The sequence below is a fragment of the Cervus elaphus genome, chromosome 9, assembly GCF_910594005.1.
Source record: "Cervus elaphus chromosome 9, mCerEla1.1, whole genome shotgun sequence".
Classification (NCBI taxonomy): domain Eukaryota; kingdom Metazoa; phylum Chordata; class Mammalia; order Artiodactyla; family Cervidae; genus Cervus; species Cervus elaphus.
The window spans coordinates 109,525,752-109,546,447 of NC_057823.1; the positions used below are offsets into that span (position 1 = coordinate 109,525,752).

General features: G+C 48.2%; 1 pseudogene; it reads right to left on the reverse strand.

Annotated features, from left to right (window-relative positions):
* Positions 1 to 5,606: 5,606 nt before the first annotated feature.
* LOC122700697 lies at positions 5,607 to 18,878 on the reverse strand (annotated as a pseudogene).
* Positions 18,879 to 20,696: the final 1,818 nt, after the last annotated feature.

A 20,696-nucleotide genomic window follows, 5' to 3' on the forward strand; every position in this document is an offset into this window, starting at 1 on the left:
TTAGAAACCTCATCACCCCTTTTCCCATAAGATTGTGGAATGGACGCTGACACTGGGGAATTGTTACAGGGAAGAACAAAATCTGACTCCATGTTGGATGTTTTACTTTAACCTTTGCTTCCTGCCGGTCTGTTTGCTACAGGGATACTGTCTATACATAATGGCCTGCCTCAGGAAACCCCGGCCCTCTACCTCCATCCAGGACCTGTCCACCTGTGGATGGCTATAGGAGGGAGAAAGTAACACATCTCCCTCAGAGGCTGGCCATTCCAGATATTTGCCAGATTAGTGGCATTTTTACTTTATTTCCTCACCTCCCAGCTCTGTGTTCTATGAAAGACACTGGCATCCAGACGCTGATAAAATGGTTTCTTAGAGATATTAGTCTGCTATCTTCTCAGTCTGCCAGCTTTCCAAGTAAAGTCATATTCCTTGCCTCAGTACCTCGCCTCTGATTTATCGCCCTGTTGTGAGGCATGCAGAATGAGCTTGGACTTGGTAACAACCCCACATACCTTGCAGTCAAAAAATCAAAACATAAAATGGAAGCAATATTGTAAGAGATTCAATAAAGACTCTGAAAATGGACCATATAAAAATATCTGAAACCAAAAACCAAAAGAAACTCAATGGTTGTCTGAAATATTTAGAAAGCAGTTCGTGACCCTCTTGTCCGTACCCCCTGAATCCACACTGGACATTTAGGCCCTATCCATTCAGGACACCCTCTCCAGACCCCAGCTGGAGGTGCTCTGCCCCCACTGCACACCTGAGTCTCAGGAGTAGAAGAGACACACCCTGGGGGGGTCTCCTCTGTGGTCCAGGGGAGCATCACATCAGCCACCCTGTCTCCCTGCCCTTAATAAATAAGGAGGGTTGTCAGCACCTGGGCAAGTGATGCTGTGGGCACCTGGACTGCCTCATCCTTGTGAGATTTGGTGTGAAGACAACACAAACGGAGAACCAACCAAGAGGGATCCAGGGAGCAGTGAAACCCTCTTCACAGGGACCCTGTGAGACCCAAGACTCACTCTGCCCACCCTACTCTGACTTTTGGGAACTGGCCTTTGCCATTCTCTGGGCAGGAGGTGGGAAGGTCAACAGGGTCTCTCTTCTACCTCCTGAGACCCAGGTGGGCACCAGGGGATGCAGCGCTCTACCTGGCGTCCAGAGAGGGTGTCCTGAGTGCACAGGGCCTAACCGGTCAGTGAGGCCGGCCCTCGTCCACAGTGCACTGACCTGCTGCAGGGTCTCGGGTTCCCTGGCATCCAGCTCCCCCATCGCCAACCCCAGCTTGGTGTCTTGGGGCCCCTCACTGGCGGGCACCCAGCAGGTGAAACTGCATGCCCAACGAGAAGGAGGAGAAGCCGGTGGGGCAGGGGTCCAGCGTGCAGTGTCCAAGGCCCCTCTGCTCCCCCAGGAACACCCAGCCCGCCTGCCGTGGGCTTTCTCCTCTTCAGTACGTGTCTTTGTGGCTGATGTTGTCAAACACCTTCCTCTGGAAGAGAAGGCTCCATGACCGTGGAAGGGATGGAGGTGAGGAGGTGCTGTAGCCCTAAACCCAGAGAGCTTCAGAACTAACTTCCCTGAGCCCTGAACGTACTGCCTGTTACATCTGTACCAACCGAGGCCAGATCCAGGCAGATTCTCTGTGGAAACACTTTTCTGTCCAACAAGAGAGGACTTGTTAACCCACAGCTGAACCCCGAGACGTGGGACGTGCTGTAACTGTGGAGACTGCAGGGAAGGTGTTTGAGAGGCTTCTTCCCGGGCGGCTCCCCGAGGCCCCTGGAGTTACTGGACCCAGAGGCGGAGCACTCACGCTTCTCTCCTCACTGCAGGCCAGACGGTGCCCCCAACCACACAGCCCTGCTCCTCTGCCTCCCTGAGTTCAACAGAAAGCCCCCAGTCACGAGGCCAAAGCGCAGTCTTCTTGGTGCGCAGATCAGAGGCCAGTGGGAAGGCGGGTGGAGGCTGAAAGCTTCTTTGTAGTGGAAAAACACGGACGTGTGTTCCCGTGTGTGGTGGCCGTATGCTGCAGTAATTGGTGTTCCCCACACATTTATGGGTGGGTTTTAGTTTCTGTATTTTCTAAATTTCTTTTTTTTTTAAACAGCTGCATATTATGAGAAAATTTTTGCAATCAACCATGAGCATTTGCAAAATAAGCTCTTATTTTTTTCCTTTTCCTAAAATGTCGCAGTTTTTTATGGTGACAGATGAACCGCCTCTTACTTTTAAGTATTCATTTAATTGGCTGCGCTGGGCCTTAGCTGTGGCATGCAGGGTCTTCAGTTGCAGCATGTGGGATCTAGTGCCCTGCCCAGGGATTGAACGTGGCCCCCTGTGTTGGGAGCTCAGAGTCCTAGCCTCTGGACCAGCAGAGAATGCTGCGATCTCCTACTTAAAGCAAGGTTATTTATTTATTTCGGCTTGCTGGGTCTTCGCTGCTGTGCGGGCTTGTCTCTGGCTGTCGGGCGTGGGGGCTTCTCTCTCGTTTCTGCGCTGAACGTCTCCCTGTGGTGGCTGCTCTGGTTGGGAAGCAGAGACTCTAGGCTCTTGGGCTGCAGTAGTTGTGAACGGACTTAGTTGCTCCACGGCACGTGGGGTCTTCCCAGATCAGGGATTGAACCGAGTCTCCTGCACTGGCAGGCGGATTCTTAACCACAGCACCAAGGGAGTCATTCCCCTCCCTGCTTCCTGCCAACATCCCCCTTTAAAAAAAGGCTATAAATAATCTGTTTAATAAGTTTTCAGGAGTCTGAGCTCTGAGGTCAGTGTCTGTGGTGTCATTCTCCCAAAGGCACCTTGGCTTCAGATACTGGCTGGGCTCATGAGTCCAGTAAGCAGGGCAGGTCTGGTGGCTGAAGACAGGCTTGGCCTCTGGAGCTCTGCCCTCACCGACTCACCCAGGGTCCCTGAGCCCCGGCAGCCAAGCAGACCGCACGCAGGCGGGGCTGGTACAGCCACGGGGCCGCCGTGGTCAGGGTGGAGCGTGCGGCGGAGGCAGCTGGCTGTCCGTTCCGTGACTGCTGGTGTCCTGTGTGCCCATGCAGGGCAGTCATGGTGTCAGGTGGGGCCTGGCCACTGTCCTGGGGACAGGATGGGACCTCAGAGAGCTCGCATCCCTACTCCCCATCTCCCAGCTCCGCTTTAGATCATGGCTTGTGGCTGCTGGCAGCTCCCTGGGCTGGGAGGCTGTGTAAAGCATCAACCCCCTTGCTCAAGGTCAGCTGAGACACCCAGCTCTGGGGTCACACACCATCTGTGCCACCATCCAGGTCATCCCACTTCTGTGAGGGAGAGCCTGTGTGGGGCTGTGGGTGATGGGGAATTTGGGGGTGTTGTGCGCTGGCCCCAGGAGTCAGCTTTCTGAAGGGAGGGGAGCAGAGGGGAGGGGAGGGAGAAGGTTTGAACTGCTCAGCCTTCCAGGGTATTCCAGGCCCACCTCTGGTGGGAGGTGCAGCTGAGAAGCCCCTGCAGGTTTCTGGATCCCCACCGTTTTTCAGTTGAAGCCGCTCTGCCTGCCCCACCCCTAACTCTCCCTCCCATGGCCCCGGCCCGAAGCCACAGAAGATGGGGAGTTTACGTAGCTTCCCTTCCTGTAGGGAAACCAAGCCAGAGACAAACACGTTCCTTTAAGAAAGCATAGAAACCGGAAAATAATAGTGGGTGGTTATTACTGACGCGGTTCATGTAGAGACGCTTCACAAGCCTGGCACATGGAGGGAACCGAGGGCCGTTGCCCCGAGTCCTGGACTTCGCACCCTCCGCCCCCCGCCCCGTGGCCCACTCTCCCCTTGGTGTCTTCTGGTGGCCGGGCAGACTTCAGGCTCCTGAGCCCCTTCTGGAAGGACCAGGCCAGGGCAGAGGTCATTCACAGAGGGGAGGGTGTTGTCGACCTTAAGAACCCCATTGCCCCCACTCTGTGTCGGAGCTCAGTTCCGGGTCTAGGCAATCGTGGCTTCCTGGTGCTGTCCCCACCCTCACTCACCCAGGGTGGGGGGGCTTTGTGTCCACCTTGTCCCCTCGTGAAGCCTGGTAACCCCGGGACCCGTGATGTGTGTGCATCTGCTGTGCTCACAGCGCACCCCGGGGCCCATCAGACTTCACTCATGAAAGGGAAGTGTAAGGATGAACTATTCCATGGTTAAGAATTTCAAGTTCGCGACAACGTTGACAAGAGCGCACGGGCACAGTTACGAGGCCCATGCAGAGAGAAGCCGCGGTGTGGGCTTCAAGGACCCTCCGTGTGGGGGTGGGATGGGGACGGACAGGGATTTCCTGCAAACGCGGCTCCAGGCTCTGTTCTCGGCAGGGTTGACGACTGTGGGCACTGCCTGTCTGCGGAGGGGCCCTGGGGCTGCCCAGCTCAGCAGGAACGGCAGGGGTGTGAAGGGAGGTCGGCCTCCCTTCGCATCCCTGCCCTCACACCCCCTCATCAGGGCAGCCCAGTGCCTAAACGGACCCTTCCTCGTCTAGCTCTGAAGACCTGGAAGGTGTGGGGGCTGGAGGACATGCAGGAAACAAATTCTGTAAAGCAATTATCCTTCTATTAAAAAATAAAAAAACGATTGAATAAAAAAACAAAAAGGAAAGCAAAGGTGTGGCTTGCATTCTCAGCCAGCCTCTGCCAGATTCCGCCTGTGCTTAAGCATCAGATCAAAATGCTGGTGCTCCCACCTCATATCACAGATGAGAATAGAAACACAGAGAGGTTGAGGATCTTGCCCCAGCTCACACAGCTGCTGGGGGCAGGGCTGAGAACTGGACTTCTGTGGTCGCATCTGGAGTCCAGATGCTGTGATGACCCCGAGGGAGCAGCAGAGATCAGATGGCCCATGCTGAGCCAGGCGCGCGCGAACAGACACACAGGTGCACATGGCCTTCAAATTTGCGGCTACAGAGTCAGAGGGAACCAGAGGGCCACCAGGAGAGGCCAAAGGAGAGTCGGGGTCTATAAGGAGGAGAGGCCCGACTTCCCAGGAGGCCAGGGAATTCCCTTCCCTGGTGAGTCTGACTCCACTCTGCTTTCCTCTCCCTGGACCCAGGATTGACTGTCCAGTGACCTAACTGACTTGTCTCCAGAATGATGCCTTCCCAGGGGTTCAGCTATGATTGGACCCCACTGCTGTCAGTGATAAGGGGGGAATGAGTACATAGTCTGGGCTTCAGATTTGTTTGGAGACAAAATTTATTAGAAGAGGAGTACTAAAAAACCACGAAGGCAATTGGCATGAACATCTCCAGAACACTTAAGAAACCCTCTGCTGTTTATCTACCTTTTCTCCTGTCATGAAAGTGGAAGGTCTATTTAACATGTAATTCTTGCTTATCACACTCTTTCTTTAAAATATTTATCATATATTTATTTATTCAGCTGTGCTGTGTCTTAGTTGCAGCCCGTGGGAGCTAGTTCTCCAATCAGGTATTGAACGTGGGTCTCTGCGTTGGAGTCTTGGCAACTGGGCCACATGGGAAGTCTCTCCTCATACTCCTGGGGACAGCAACAGGTCACAGGCCTCCTCTGAGGCCCCCTTAGAGCTGAGGCATGTGGTGGCTGCAGTAATTCTTCTGTGGCTAAGGTGTGGTTTGTTGGTCATGACTCACTCACACTCCCTGCAAACATAGGGCTACTCCCCTGTGTGTGTCCTCTGGTGTCTGATGAGGACGGACTTCCGACTGAAGCTTCGCCCACACTCCCCGCAAACATAGGGCTTCTCCCCTGTGTGTGTCCTCTGGTGGGTGATGAGAGTTGACTTATCACTGAAGCTTCGCCCACACTCCCTGCAAACATGGGGCTTCTCCCCTGTGTGTGTCCTCTGGTGGGTGATGAGGACGGACTTCCGACTGAAGCTTCTTCCACACTCCCCGCAAACATAGGGCTTCTCCCCTGTGTGTGTCCTCTGGTGGGTGATGAGAGTTGACTTATCCCGGAAGCTTCGCCCACACTCCCCACAAACATAGGGCTTCTCCCCTGTGTGTGTCCTCTCATGTGTGATGAGGACTGATCTATCATTGAAGTTTCGCCCACACTCCCTGCAAACATAGGGCTTCTCCCCTGTGTGTGTCCTCTCGTGTGTGATGAGGACTGACCTATCACTGAAGTTTCGCCCACACTCCCCACAAACATAGGGCTTCTCCCCTGTGTGTGTCCTCTGGTGTCTGATGAGGGCTGACTTCCGATGGAAGCTTCGCCCACACTCCCCACAAACATAGAGCTTCTCCCCTGTGTGTGTCCTCTCGTGTGTGGTGAGACTTGACCTGTCCTTGGAGCCTTGCCCACACTCTCCGTACGTGACTCTCATAATCCCTGAGACCCCTGCCCCAGTGAGCAATGTGTCTGTGTCCTCTGGATTCAGCTTCTGGCTTGTGCTGGGCTCGTCTTTCATTCTCTCATGCACCCCAGATCCCCCCATTTGTCCCCCTAGCGAGTAGGAAGACGCCCTTGAAATCCTCTTCAGACTTATGCTTTTCAGCAAAGGTTGGGATCTGTCCTTGGCCTCCTGACCCTCAGGTTTGTCGCTCGGGCTGTGTGGATCTGAATATCGCTGATTTTGATTGCCCTGGCAGGGATCCTCTGGTTGGAGGAGGTCTCTTTCAGATGGTCTCAGGAGGGTCTGAGAGGGGTGACTGCGTTGGGTGTGTTGGCTGAGGAATTTCTGACTGGAGAAGGCCAGAGAGCAGGAGGCACATGGGTGGATCTTGGGCTTCGGTTCTCCTGAAAGAGGAAGCTTTTGGTCAGGTAGCTGGTTTGCCGTGTTCAGGCCTGCCTCACTAATTATCTAAGGGTTGACAGTGCACGATTTGTCTCCCATCGAGTGTGTCTTTATAGTCCACTTTTCCACTCCACTCTTATTCTCTACATCTACAGAAATCCAGGAAGTTGGTGTCAGGGGTCTTTTCTACATATCACAAAGATAGGGACCTTCCAGCAGCATCAGAGGCAGCATCTCTCCTGAGAGGTGGATCTGCAGGGACTTTCCCTGCGTGTAAGTGTCTGAAAAGTCACGTCACAGTGGCCACAGGTATTTACCCTACTGAGGGATAAGACTTGATGACTTAGGTGAAATCTCCTGAGTGGCTCCCTGTGAGGGGAAAGGGTCTATTAAGTTAGGGGCGCCTGGCCTGGAGCTCTCTGCATATGGGAGGCAGCACAGGGGGTGGTTAGAGCAGGTGTGGGTAAACCTGACTTTGTGGCTCCTTGTTCAAAGAGCAGCCTTTGTGCCGATCTCTGCAGGAAGTGGGTTTGAGACTGGACGAGACCGAGCGGCCCAGGTCCCACTGACTACAGGTCTCTGGCCCCTGCTGCCCAAACTGGTTCATAAATTGCTCCTGCCTCAGTTTCCCATCAATCATAAAATAAAGGCATATCCTTTCTCAAGCCTCACCAGTACTCATACCTCATTTATTACATTCAGGCTTAGTCCATTCAATGTGCACTAGGAAGCCCTATTTTAAAATACATCTCCAGCCAGACTCTTCACATCCTCACTCGAAAGCATCTTCAGCCAGCCCACTCTCCCCTCATGTCTGGCAATGAACTGACCTCTGAGGGGGCTCCCCGCTGATGTCTCGTCCCCAAAATGAACCAAAGCATCGTCTTAGCACAGAGAACATGCCGCTTGCAGCAGAAGCCGTGCGGTTGTTCTGTGTCACCCAGGAGGACCCCTGGTTCCTGAACGTGGACACAGGCCCTGAGGCTTCCGTGTCACATTCAGCCTCCTTCCTCGCCCTCTGTGCTTCCTCCCGAGACCCCTGGCATGGCCTCTCTTCCCGGCCCTGGGGCTTCAGCACTGGCTGCTCCCCTGCCTGGGATCCTTTCTCGCAGGTGTTATCTCTGCAGAGACCCTGCCGCACCATCATGCACCACACTCCACCCTCTGCTCACGCTGACCCGAGGCACGTTCCCTGGGCTGGTTTTCCTCAGAGCACCAGCCCCTGTCTGGTATGAAGCCCCTGCTGACCCAGGACAGTTGTTCTCTCTGTTTCGGTGCGTGGAGCCCTGTCTGGCACAGAGTATGAACTCACATGACAACAAACTGGAACAGTAACTGAATGCACATCACTGTACATGTGTCGCATAGAAATGGGAGGAATTGAGGAAGAAACAGGTAAAGGGCAGAGTGCTGGTAGGTGCTAGAAATGTTGCTTTTTGCTTCTCAGCCTTTCAGCAGAAGGTGATGTGACACATTTTTTTGCATGAAATATTAAAAATTAGAACTAGCATTTTTAATATAAAAATTTTTCCTAACAATCATATGAAAAGAATCAAATTCTGAGGCATTTTTATTGCAACTCAACTGACTTTGGACTAGATGGTACTCTGCTTCGAAATCGGACCACGGAGGCTCCCAGGATGGGGTCGGTGCTGGAAGAGGGCTGACACTCACCTCTCCCGGTCGCGAGCTCACTCTTCCCCCGGCTGTCCCGCGTGATGCCAAGGTCCTGACCATACTCGTCCCCGTACCAGACCAGCAGCTCACAGCCCGGCCTGACCACCTGGCAGGTTCGGTAGAAGATCTGCCCGTGATACTGGAAGGCCACCAGGTTCTGCTCCTCGTCGTCCCGGGCACAGTTCACATACCTGGGGGCGAGGCCGGGAAGGGGAAAGAAACCTCAGGTGATGAGTGCCCTCCACTCTCCGACCATGCCCAGCTCCTTGCCTTCCGCCTCTGAGGCCGCCCCTCATGTGGACCTTCTGTTCACACCTGCAACCAGGCCATGTGAATTCCCATGCTTTTCTCTCCTTACCTAATTAGCCATTTTCCTAGAGCCCAGTTCCAGACTCATCTCCACCTGGACTGTCCTAGAGGCTGGTGACATCCAGCTCCTCTAAACTCTGAATTAAGTTCTCTTCCATCCACAGGACTTGGTGCTCCTTGGCTAACACGCAGCCCTCAGCAGTCACCCCAGCCTGCCTTCTCTCCCGAGGCTTTCTCCCATCTCCCCACGTGTATCCAGGGTCCTATTTGCTTGCCCATCCCCTCCCACAGAAACTTAGAGAGAGCTCTGATATAGCTTGAGACACGGAACAATAATAGTTTGTTCACTGTCTGCCTGCCCTGATGAAAGGGAGGCCCTCAGAAAATGGCCCCGCCTAGGGCCATCCTGCCCCCCATTCCTTCTGAGGCCTCAGGGCCCACTTCTCACTGGAACCAAGCCTGAAGAGGTTGTTGCCCACATAGAGTCAAGGTCTCCTATATTAGGTTTTCCTGGCACGGTGCAGTTACTCAAAGAGAAAAAAATAAGGTTACTCTTCCTAAAATCAACTTGCTAATGTCTGTTTGCAGTATGTTCTCCAAAAGGACAGACATGGGTTGTGTGATCTGCTTCAGTAACGAAGTTCACTGTCTAAACTGAAACATAAAGTGCGTGGTAAGTGTCCTTTAAGTGAGTTAAAGTGTCCCTGGTGAATCTAGACTCCTCAAGTTGTTTTCAAGTCCACCAGTTTTGTTCAGCATATAGACTTGTATCTTGACGGCACATGCCATATTTTTATTTCCTTCTTTCTAGTGTCTTTTGAAATGAAAGAGCATGATATGGAAGGAAAAGAGGAAGGAAGATGTGAAAGCTGTTGAGGGAGCCGGGTTGAGAAGGAAAGGCGCGTGGGATGGAGGGAGTCTCAATGTCTACACACTGCAGCCTCACTGCACTCACCTCATCCAGTTGGCCCAAGACGTGTCCTTTCCATCCACATACTCATAGCAGTTCCTCCCTTTGGTGATCTGAGAGTCAGAGAAAGAGTTACAAGCTTTCCTCTTTCTTTTATTTGTTTTTTGGTAGAAGCAATATAAGAGCTATTTCCCTCTGTAGTCATTGGTGCTTTTCAGCCTGCATGGATTCACCTGCCAGTCGAACCACACGGTTAGCCCCTTACTCATCATTCCAAGTCTGATTCCTTGGCTCATTGAAGGCAAGGGCTCCACAAGGGAGGAGTCACTTCTGTGTATCTCTACACTGTGTTCCAACCTCTCCTCTGACCTTTAGATAGAGGTCCTGAGTGTCTGTACACTGTGGTCCCACCTCTCCTCTGACCTTTAGATAGAGGTCCTGAGTGTGTGTATACTGTGTTCCCACCTCTCCTCTGACCTTTAGATAGAGGTCCTGAGTGTCTGTAGACTGTGGGCCCACCTCTCCTCTGACCTTTAGATGGAAGTCTTCTGTTCACACCCAGGGCACACAGTACACAGGGCTGACTGTGTCATTCCCGACCATGTTATCACCATCTGCATCCTCACATGTAGACATGAAGTACCCCCCACCACGTACAAGTGATTAGAGCCCAGAGGACAGGGAAACGGGTGCTTCTCACCAGCCAGGCGTATCCACTCTTGGCGGACTCATCATCGTCTGTGATCTGGCCCTCGTAGGGGCCAAAGTGCAGGCCCAGCGGCAGATCGGACGCCTTGTTCCACACTCCAAGCGCAGCACCAGGGATGCCCGACAGTCTGATACTCAACCCAGGGGGCAGCGTGAGGGCTGAGCGGTTGGCATGCCCCTTTTCCACTGCACAGTCCTTTACAAAGGTTGGGGGCCCATGGGCAGCACAGCTGTCGATGAAGAAGTTCTGACACTCCTCACAATCTGGAGGTAAGAACAGGGATGAGAGGAGGTATAGTGATGTTGCTGGTCATAACGACCTTCAGAAGGAATTGGGGCATTCATGGCATTTGGCCTCGATGCTGCTCCCCAAGTCATAGAGGAAGGGGATGGACGGGGGACCAAATGGTGAGGTGAGGTTAGTGGACCAAGGCCTCATAGCCCCTTCTCCGTGAGTGGGCCACCAGGGTCACTCACAGAGGTAGTCATCATCCTGGGGCTCACTGACCTCTTGGTATATGTGGCCCTTTCTTTCTCGTAAACTGTACCTCTTCACTCCAGTCTCTTTTCTTCTGAGTTCTAAGATGGAAAACAGAAGCTAAGCAAGGCCGGTGGGGTCTGGGGAATTAGTCCCTGTTTTATTGGAAAGTGTGAGATCTCCTACCTGTCCATCTATACACTTTGTTAAAACTTTCTTACATGTATTTTTCAAACTTTTACTTTTGTAATTTTACTTTTTAATGATACATTATTTATTTCTTCTCCACGCTGCATGGCTTGTGGGATCTTAGTTCCCTGACTAGGAATGGAACCCACACCTCCTGCAGTGGAAGCATGGAGTCTTAATCACTTCACCACCAAGAAGTCCCTTCTCTATACTTTGCTTCTTGTCCCTTTAACTACGGGTTCAGGAGACTGAGGCTCCACTGACCACAGATGCCCAGTTCAGTGATAGCTTCCTGCACTTCCCGTTAGTAGGTTTAACTTCCGAACCTTCTTACTTAGGAAATAGTTCATCGACACATCTACTCAGAAAATACATGTTAAGGGCACATGACACGTAAGGCACTGAGCAGAGGTCTGGGCATAAACACTAACAAAGCTGGGTTCCCATCAGCACAGTTGGTTTTATTGAACTACTTGTAGGTGTCAGAGTTTTGCATTTAATGTAAGGCTTTCAAGCACTGTATGAGTTATGTATCCTTATCTTCACTTTACACATAGCAATCAGGAACTCAGAAAATGTATAAGATTTTCCCAAGGCCCCAGTGCTAACATCATGACTCAGATCCATCCAGGTTAAACCCCCGCCTACCCAAAGTCCATGCCACACACCTAGGTCACACTTACTAGCTTTTCTACAGGGATTAGAGGAAGTAATTAGAGGAACTCCCCAAATTTCTCTTACCGACTTTTTGTCTGGGGTGCTGTCCAGGGGTCCTTGCTTTTCTGTGATGGGGCACTGGTTTCTGAGCCTGCTTGGAGCCACTTGTTTTCAGCAATTTTGCTACTCCTTCAAACTAGATTCCTTACTTAATGGTGCCCTGGACATTCTCTTCCATGTGAGTAAAAGACAACAGGCATTTCTTTAGTTCTTTAGGACTTTATGAAGTGTTTTCACATGCATGTTTTAGTTAATACTTTGACAATTCTTAGAAATACCTGATTTGGGGGCGGGGGGGGGGGAGGCCTGAACACTGGAATGTAACAAAAGGACCTAGGTGGATAGTGAATCAAAACTAGAATTCATATCTTAAGGTTCTTCCCCTTCAACTTTCTGCATAAAAATGAGAGCAAGGCAGGGAGAATAGCTGGAGGTCAGGGAAAGAAGAGGGTAAGTGCTCGTATAGAGTTCTGTGGGGGTTGTATTAATTACTGGCCCTTTGATGAACAAGGAAGTATGGAAAATTACAGAGGGGACAAAACACATCTGGAAAATAAGGTGACAAAGCAGTGAGATTAAGAGGAGAAAAGACGATCAGCAGAAACACATTTAGACAATAAAGAAAATGAGATGAAAATTGCCAGTTGCCATATCCTAGAGACAATGTTTGGAATTAAAGTAGCTGGTCTCATCAGTTCTCCTTGAACAAGGCTGTATGACTAGCTGATTCTCCTCAGTTTCCTGATCCATGAATCGGTATTCAGGCTAATTCTTAATATTATAGTGGACATGAAATTTAATAACCTTCAACAAATTGTTGTGTGAGCTATTTAATACAGTAAGAACATGAGCGTACATCCCTGGTATCAATTTATTCCCTAAACTGCATCTATATTTGAAGTCTAGCTCACAGATACTATCTTCAGCATTCTTTGACCTTTCTACTCCTAGATGAATGCTTAAATGTGGAGTCACTCATTCACAAAACATTCAGGGGACTCTCAGGGGCTTTGAGCTGGGCCTGGACTTCTGAGAATGAATGGGTGTGGGCTAGTCTCTCAAAGCTCACAACACAGGGGCAGGCTAAACACATGATTCCAAACAGGAGAGTTGCTATTAGAGCTCAGAGGGGAAGCTGTTACTCCTCCTGCAAGAAGGAGCATTTGAAATGACGCCCAGATGATGAGTTTCTACTCAAAAGCAGGTAATCTATGTGAAGTCCTTCTGTTATTTTCTTATTTGTTGCTTTTCAGTCACAAACCTGAGGCTTCTCAGGGTTGCGAGTTGCTTCCTCTTATTGGAGTGGGAGGCTCTGAGGTAGGGATCCTGTCTCCTTCTTCATCTTGGACTGTCCACTCTACAAACTGCCCAGCATGTCTTTAAGCTTCTTCATCTTGGACTGTCCACTGTACAAACTGCCCAGCATGTCCTTAAGCTTCCCTTAGTCAGATGTCTTAGCATATCCCTCCCTAGCACAGCACAAAAGAACTGAGGTTGAAAACATCTCTCAGATGAATGATATAAAAATGTATGAATAAGCTTCATAGAACTATGGAAGTTTTAATCAGTTTGTAAGGGGTTTAGAGAATGTGCACTGGTTTAGATTGCACTACCAGTGATACTGTGATCTCAGGCATACAATCAAATGTTTTTTACCTCATTTTTGGGATCTATAATGGTGATAGCTATATACCTACTTATTGGTACTGTGGGACTGATTTAAGGTTTAAGTAAGTTTATTCACATATAATACTTAAAGTCTGAAATATTATGAAAGTAATGTAACAACAGAACCGCCCACTACTGTTGTTCTTACTAACTATAAAGATGGTGATGATATCAGACAGTGTGCTAAAGATTCAGGGCAGGAAGGCAGCCGTCTCCAGGATCTCTGTGTTTTCTCCTGTTCTCACCTGTGACTGGATCCATGAGGAGGATATTTTGGCAACAGGATTTGGGAAATACTCACCTTCTTGTGTTTACTGTGCTCCACTCTGGAGGCAATTGAAGAAGGTTTACCTGAAGAATGATGAGAATCAGTGTTTTGATTGGTAAATGTTTCCAAACTCTGGGTATTCTATCTAAGGAGACATAATTCTAAGCCAGAGAGTGACAAAGACAGTGATTACCAAAGGAGGAATGGAAGATGATTTCTGTATCATCAGTTCCCATGGTTCCACTGGGAGCATTACATAATTATCTTAAAAATAAAAAAAAAAATATGAAACTTCATCTGTTCCTCATCTGATGTTCATAAAGTATCTCATAAATTTCCTAGTCTTTCATGACAAAAGTGCTCAACACTGTAGAAATAGGAGGAAGTGACTGCAATATAATAAAGGTCATATATTGAAAGTCTACCTCTAACATCATAGTCATCAGTAAAAAAGATCAAGAAAAAAAGGCAAGGATGCCCGTTATCAACATTTCTGTTCACCATAATATTAGAAGTCATAGCCAGGGCTTTAGGTTAGAAATGGAAACAAAAGGCTTCCCTTTGGAAAGAAAGAAGTAAAATTATGTCTCTTCACAGGGTCATGGTTTTATGTGCTGAAAAATCTTTAAATCCACACACACCAAAAACTTGCACAGAACATTGCATGGTACAAAATCAACATTCAAATATCTTTCCGTGCATGAAGAATGACCATTCCACAAAGGAAAATAAGAAAGCAATCCTATTTATTTCTTATTTTTTTAAAGCTATATTCAAGAGCTAAATTAAAATAAAAATATTTCTTTTTATTTATTTGTTTGTGACAGGTCTTTGTTATGGCATGTGGGATCTAGTTCCCTGAATAGGGACTGAAACCAAGTTCTCTGCATTAGGAGTGTAGAGTCTTAGCCACTGGACAAATAATCTTATTTATAATAGCATTGAAAAGAATGAAGTAATTAGATATAAACTTAAGGAGATGAGAGACTTATATGTTGAAAACTACAAAATATTGCTGAAAGGAATCCGACATAAATAGATAGGTGTCTCATGTTTATGGATTTGGAGGCTTAATATTTTTAAGCTGTTCATACTACCCAAAGCAATTTAAAGATTCAATGCAATTCCTATTAAAATCCCAATGGCATTTTTTTCAGATATAGAAAATCCATCCAACAGTTAACACGGAATCTCAGAGCACCACAAATAGGCAAAGTAATCTTAGAAAGAACAGCAAAGCTGGAGGCCTCTGATTTCCGAACATACTACAAAGGTACAGGAACCAAAAGAGTGTAGATTTGGCAAAAAATGTATGCTTAGTCACTCAGTCTTCTTGACTTTTTGTGACCTTTTGGACTGTAGCCCACCAGGCTCCTCTGTCCAGGGGATTTCTCAAGCAAGAATACTGGACAGGGTTGCCATTTCCTTCTCCAGGGGATCTTCTTAACCCATGGAGTGAACCCGCATCTCCTGTGTCTCCTGCACTGAAGGCAGATTCTTCACCTGCTGAGCCACTGAGGAAGCTGCCTGGCATAAAGACAGATATGTCAATCAATGGAACAGAGTAGACAGGCAGAAATAAACTCTTGGATACATGGTCTAATGATCTTCATCTAGGGTGTCAAGATAATGGGGAAACTTTAATCCCTGTAATGAATGGTGATGGGGAAACAAAATAACCAATTGCAAAATAATGAACATCTTACATCTTGAAGAAAAATCAATTCAGAATGGATTGAAGACCTAAATGCAAGACTTGATAAGACTCTTAGAAGACAACAAGGGTGAAGAGTTCAGGACATTGAATCAGCAATGATTTCTTAGATATGGTACCAAGTGCACAATATGAGTAACAAAGTAAAAATAGACAAATGAGATTAATCTTAAAACCTCTGTGCAGCAAAGGACACTGAACAGAGTTGAAAAGGCCACCTATAGGATGGTAGAAAATATTTGTAAAATATGCATGTGATAAGGGATTACTAAGCATACACCAGTATGAAGGCTACGTATCAGCCAGGAAGAGAACCTGATTGACCATGATGGCATCTTGATATCAAATTTCCATGCTCCACCCTTGTAAGAAAACAAATTTCTGTGGTTTAAGGAATGCAGTCTGCTTTGTTATGGCAGTCTGAGCTGACTAACAGTGAGAGAAGGAATTGAATAGACATTTCTCCAGAGAAAATACACAAATGGCCAACAAACATATGAAAAGATGCTCAATATTACTAATCAATAGGGAAATACAAATTGAAACCTTCTGTAATGGGCAATGTGTATAAGAAGACAATAGCAACTTTGGTAAGGATATGGATAAATTGGAACCCTTACACACTATTGTTGGCAATGTAAAATGTTGCAAGCTTTCTAGAAACAGTATGGAGTTTCCACAAAAAGTTAGAATTGCTGTATGATCTAGCAATCCCACTCAAGAGTGTATTTCCATAAAAATTTGAAAGCAAGATATTGACTAAATAGTGGGCACATGTATGGTCATTTCTGCATTATTCCCAATGGGCAAGATGTGTAAGCATCTAAATGTTCATTGGTGGATAAAAATAAAGATTTTTATATAAGAAATATGTTATAGCTATTATATTCACATGCACACAACGGAATGTTTTGAAGCCTTAAAAAAGAATTCTGTCATATGCTATATCATGGATGGGCCTTGATGATATTATACTAAGTGAAATGAACCAATCAAAAAAGACAAATATTGCCTGATTCCACTTCTATGAGGTATCTAAATTAATCAAATCCATTGGAACAGAAAATATAATCGTGGTTGCCAAAGGCTGTGAGGAGGAAGGATTGGAGAATTGTCACTGAGTGGGTTAGGGCTTCAGTCACGCAAGATGTAACATTTCTACAGATTTGTGGTACAGCAATGTGTATATATATCCCCGGTGGCTCAGTGGTAAAATATCCAGCTGCAATGCAGGAGATGCAACAGATGCAGGCTCAATCCCTGGGTTGGGAAGATCACCTGGAGCAGGAGATGGCAATCCACTCCAGGATTCTTGCCTAGAGAATCCCATGGACAGAGGAGCCTGGTGGGCTACAGTCTACGGGTACGCAGAATCAGACATGACTGAGCGATTAACACTGTGGCCACTAACACTAACGTGTACATAGTTAGCAACAGTGTGCCATACACTCAGAAATTGTTAAAAAGGTAAATAAAGACGTGCAGGCATATGGTGAACCGAGGCATATGTATTCCCTATGAAGAATCTCTCCTTATGTCAAAACCTTTGCAGACAAAACAAATGATTGGTTTTCATGTCCCTTTCCCTAGTTTTCACAACCTCAGGGAACAGAGGGACTTCCCTGTGCACAGTGGATGATAATCTGCCTGCCAATGCAGAGGACACAGGTTTGATGGCTGGTCCAGGAAGATTCCACTTTCTGCGGGGCAGCTAAGCCTGTGTGTCACAAGCTCCAGAGCCTGCACATGCTCTGCAACGAGAAGACACTCACCGCAACCAGAGAAAGCCCATGGACAGCAATGAAGACCCAGTGCACCCAAAACTAAATAAATAATTTTTAAAAATCTGGGAGAACAGAAATCCATAGATGGAGAATCATAGAACTATCTAAATTGTTTTCTGCATTCTAGGCAGATTAACTCTTCTAAACTGTTTGAGCAGCAGAAGAGGAAGTGAGCTGCTCACTTCTATTTTATAATAAGTGTACTTCATTTTATTTACCTGATGCCATCTCTGGTCAGTGAAATGTGGGAAAGATCATGGAGAAAAATAGTTCTCTCCAACCCTTTCCCAGAATCAAAATATAGAATTAGTTTAACCTCAGGGTAAGAAGATCATGGGTTTTGTTTTATATACATACATAAATAATCTTGACATAATATGATAATCATTTCCTCATCGAAGGGATTTAATCCAATAACCAATGAGATTAGTATTAAATCTGTTTCATGAATTAATTTCTAAGGTTTCTTTAACTGCCTTTCACTAAGAATGTTTAGCAAAAATAATTCTTTGTAAAAAGAATGATAAATTGTAACCATAAAACTTTTGAGAATTACACTGGAAAACCTATACATTCAGCTTCATTCAGACTTATGTAAATATTCAGCCACAACCACTTCAGAATGCTGAAAATTATGTTTTCCTTGCTAATGGCTGAGATGTAGTGAGACCTAAGCCCAGGCTGGTTTCAGGAAGACACCTCCAAATCCTCCTGGCCTCTCACCTTGCTGCCTTGGTGTCCATTCTTCATCAGAATCCTCAGTGTCATCTACCTGGGGTTTGATGACCTGCCTGTGGTGATGCATGAAATCCAGTCGAGTGGCTTTGAAACCTGGAAAGAAGCAAAACATTTGTTCTAAGAAGGAGAAACAAAGCATAGAAGCAATGGGAAGTGTCACAAAGTCAGGGAATCAGTGGGATGGGCTGAGGGAATCTAGAACAAGGCAAGAGGTGAGCTCTGCACCTCAAGGTCAACCTCCCTTTGGTACAAAACTGTAAACATTTCCTCCAGGTTAGTCTCTACACAAAAGGGAACTGTGAGCAGATGAAGCCACCTAAGAGCGGGCCAAGTGAACACTGAGGGTGAAGACCTGTTTCATGTTTCCCAAGCTCACAGGCACCCAGCACTTCCTGTTACCTATAGCAATCAGCGCTTCGTAGTTTCTTTTCACATTCCTATATCGGATTTTTTCCCATTCTCCTATCTCTTCCCATTGTTCCTTGGAGAAGTATACAGAGATGTCTTTGAAAGCATCTTTGGCCTAAGGAAAATAATAGATTCCATCAGTGATTTACTAATCTAAGTCAGACCTTAGAGCTGGGCCTTCTCCTCCACCTTTTGTGCAGGGAGTAGCCTGAAGCTACTGGATGGTCTGTGTGAGACAGGGATGAAGGCTTTCCTTCCCGACTGTGTCCTGCCTAATTGAACAAACACTGAGCATTTTCCTAACTCTCCCTGGACACAGAGCAGTTGACGAAGCTAGTGTCCTGTTTTGTCCCACTCCACCCCCCCATCTCAGACAGGATCAGGCATTCCCAACCTGTGTACAGTCACAGGGGGAGTTCACTCAGTTGACTGGGCAACCAGTCTGTGGTGCTTCAGGGACCAGCGCCATGCCCTTCCTATAGAGCTGGCTTAGAGCCCAGCTTTGCCGCCTCCACCTCTCACCGTAGGCTTCCACTCTGTTCTCCCGGCATCTCCCTCAGTGCTCTCCTCTGGAGACATGTTTGGCCTCATGGCCATTGGAGTGCTCAAGGCCAAGGTGCCTGTGGAAGAAGAAGGTGCTGAGATAGCCCAGACCAGTGTCCAGAGCCTGGTCTGTCTGCCTTGGGTGGAGTGTCCAGGGCAGGAAGGTGAAGGGAAAGTTAGGGTGAGGGTATTGGTGGGATGGACGGATCCTGACTAGATATGACAGATCAGCCTAATGTGAACTAGATTTGGTTTCTTTGGTTCCCCTACAATTCAGCCCCTCTGAGGGAAGGCACTGGGATGGATGTGTCTGTGGGTGATGGAGGGATCCTTGAGGAGACCCAGAAACCCCTAACTCCTGGACTGGGGTCAGGCTGAAATCAGGGCTCTGTTCCAGTGAAGTAGAAGGAATGTTTCTCCAAGAAGGGTTTTGAGGTCTCCTCCTGGACACTCAGAAAAATCTGGGCATAACGTAGGTTCTATGTCTAAGGGACGAGACGCTCGGCCTGAGGAGATCTGGGTCCCAGTGGCTGAAGTAACTGGGCTCCTCAGACAGAGGGGACTGGGGATCTTTTTTTCTGACGTTGAATGTGCAGGGTGAGAAAACTTGGGATCTGTGAGGCTGAGGAAATCGGGGGTTTCTTATTAAGGGACTTTAGGTCTCCGACAGGCAGGACAGTTAGGGTCTTGAGGAGGAAGAGTTTTAAGAGCTCGCAGGCGGAGGGATTCAGGGTCTCCGAGGTTGAGGAAATTTGGTCTCTCTGTGGGTGCTATTTTTAGGGTGCCTCAGGCTGAGGGGAACTGGGGTTAATCTAGGTATTTGAGGGTCGCAGCACTAGGGGATTCGGTGTTTCTGTGGGTGAAGGGACTTGTAATCCCTGAAGCTGGCGAAACCAAGCCCCCTTCAGATTAGGACTCAGGTTACTCAAAGTTGACAGGATTTCGGGCCTCCCACCCTGGAATTTGAAGCCATCAGGCTAAGGGTTTATGAGGGCTGCGCAGGGCGCGTTCCCGTCAGCCTCCCCGCTGTCCTGCCGCGCTGCCCACCCTGTCCCCAGGAGAGCTAGAGGTTCAGCGACGTCCCGTCCTTCCGCGCTGAGGTGAAGTGAAGGGCCAGCAGCCTGCCTGTACCCTGTCAGGCACAAGCGACCAATCGGCGTTGTGACTGAGGCAGTCTGGCCAATAGGCGGCCGGAGGGTGGGGAGCGCGATGGAGGCCCCGCCCCACCACTCGGGGATTGGCTGCTCTGTGGGCGTGTCTGTCAAGCCTCCCTTGCGCAGGCGCATCTTGTCTGGTTTCTCTTGTTTTCAGGCATGTTCGCTTAGGCCTGGATCCTCAAGTGGGCGGGTTGTCCTCAGGCTGAATGTTTCTTTCCAGTGCCCTCAACTGGTATATCGGCTCCACCAGACTGTAACTGGGCTCCCGGAGTGTATCCTAGGCCCACCTGTGCCCTACCTTATGAAATCCAGTTTTGGCAAGATTTCTTATGTGGTGAGTAGTGCATTATTCAAGGGAAACGGTGTAATTAGCTACATTCTGATGAGACACAAGATAAACACCGTGTGGTCAAAGATTTAAACACAATGCATGGAATAAGGACGTTAGAAAAAACTTGGAGGATTTTTAACCCTAAATTAGAAGTGGCACTGATGAGCCATCTGTGTATTTAATGCAGGTATGAAAAGCCCATAACAGAATATGGAGAATGCCCATAGCAGAAGAGCCTGGTGGGATACAGTCCGTGGGGTCAAAAAGAGTCAGACACGGCTGAGCAACTAAGCCCAGCACACAGTACACTATTAAATTAATTGATGGTGAAGTTTGGTATAGCACAGACATGGGTGCAAGTTTTTGTCATGCTCATAG